The sequence below is a fragment of the Camellia sinensis genome, chromosome 8 (assembly GCF_055761805.1).
Source record: "Camellia sinensis isolate YWXY chromosome 8, ASM5576180v1, whole genome shotgun sequence".
NCBI lineage: Eukaryota > Viridiplantae > Streptophyta > Magnoliopsida > Ericales > Theaceae > Camellia > Camellia sinensis.
This window is the reverse complement of record NC_138968.1, coordinates 22,088,883-22,090,821: the sequence shown is the minus strand read 5'-3', so window position 1 is coordinate 22,090,821 and position 1,939 is coordinate 22,088,883. Positions and strand designations below refer to the sequence as shown.

At 33.7% G+C, this 1,939-nt stretch overlaps 1 long non-coding RNA gene across 1 annotated transcript; it reads right to left on the bottom strand.

Moving 5' to 3' along the window:
- Positions 1-428: 428 nt before the first annotated feature.
- LOC145796493 (uncharacterized) lies at positions 429-1,527 on the bottom strand. The gene is made up of 3 exons (XR_014336958.1): positions 1,381-1,527; positions 615-746; positions 429-529 (listed from the first exon to the last, which is right to left on the bottom strand). It is a non-coding gene; the product is annotated as an uncharacterized LOC145796493 (long non-coding RNA).
- Between the last annotated feature and the right edge of the window lie 412 nt (positions 1,528-1,939).

The window sequence follows — 1,939 nt, the reverse complement described above, 5'->3', positions numbered from 1 at the left end:
GAAAACAATATTTGACAAACAAACAAAATGCACAGCACAAGAACCATAAAAATTTTCCACTCAACATATTCTTGCAAGTAATTGAGCCAATCAAAACAAAAACAACCAATGTGCACATGCATGTATGTGTTTCTGCAAACAGAAATACACGATATAACCTTTTTGCACAAAGAATAATAATTCTTAGTACACATTACAATATATCACTCAATATATATATGTACACATTACAATATTTCATTCCGTTATTAGACTGTTCCCATTTTAAAATTAACAGTTTATTAGATCTCTTTTTGTGTATTTTCAAGTGGGTAACACCAAGAATAATAATTTTTAGTACACTTTCAGGTCATACAGACAATTAATCTCCCAATTCCACATACATCTCCAAACACGTCCTTGAAATGAAGGCATTCTGAATTATAGCAGACAAAACAAGAAGCAAATACCTGTGGTTATCCTGAACATCCTTTAGTTCCACCACACCATTTTGCTGTTCATCTTTGACCTTTGAAAGAGGAGAAAAGAACTGCAAAGGGGGGGAAAATGAAACACAAGGTAAGCCTGAAAATAACATGGTAATCATTAAAATATATTTCTCTTTCTTGTAGTACCTGGTGCATTGAGATGAAAACAACTGTAATTCCTAACATAAAGTTTATAGTCAGAGTGGCCAAATAATGCAGCAGATGTTATGCCTGTGAATATTGTGGCAACAGTTGATGAATACTTCTTCAAGATTGTATCTGGTCACATCAAACAAAATGTCAGATTGCAACTAAGGCCAAGTTTGGGAAGACTAAATAAGTGCACTTTTTGTCTTTTTGGACTAAAAAATTGAGGTTGAAAATATGGATGTTTGGGTTAACTTTTTGACTTTTTATTGGAAAATGTGTAATAAAAAATTGTAAAAATTGATTTGTAGGGAAAAATTTGAATTGGGAGTTGTGCAGCCGTAATTATTGACTTTTGGTGAATAGTGTTACCTTTTTAACTTTTTGAGTAACTTTTTGACTTTTTGACTTTTTTGGAACATCCCAAACTTGGCCTAAGAAAATTCCCCATGCAATAACTTGTGTAATGGTGCATATTGAACTCCTAAAGTTAGCCTCAACCTTATAGAAACAAGTCTCTTTTCTTTTCTTTTATTCTTTTTTCCTTTCTTTTTGAACCATTATAGAAACAAGTCTACAAAACAAAACAAACCAAACCAAGCCTTAAGTCCCATCAAGTCTAGAAACAAGTCTATGAGATGAAAAAACCATAATGTACAAATGACTAATTTCAGACCAAACAGTATGCATAGCTATAAATTCTACAATAATGTCAAATAAGAGGACAGATAAAGATAACTAAAAGAAAATGCCTCAAATTACTTACAAAGATCAATGTATACACATATGCACTCGTTGCAACTGGAAGACCCAGAGCAGTAGCACCCTCATGTTGCTAGTTTAAGAGAATGAAATCAGTACTTTGATTTTGTTAGATGCTCTAATCCATCTAGTTGATTGAGAAGCTCCAACATCGTCCCCTGCACTTCACTATCACCATTACCAGATCCAAATTCCATTCAAGCAGATCCAATGCTATCGATTTCATCCATAAAAAAAAATAGAAATGAAGTCCAACTGGCACAAAAAATGAGATACGGTTATGAATGAGAGTCGAAAAAGCACTATCTGGTGATACTACACAAAATCAACTAGGCTATGCTGTAACTAGATAACAGATCAACCCTGACATGCAAACTAAGCTAAGAAATTTCTGTACATATATTCTACACAATACACATGAGAGAGAGAGAGAGAGCGCTCCTAACAGAAAACTCAAAAAAATGGAGTGTGTCATGATGTTAAAAAGTTCCAGATTTCTTTCGTATTTTGACACTTCACCAGGATGCTCTGGTTTATTATCGCCATTGTCATCAGTGTCGGCT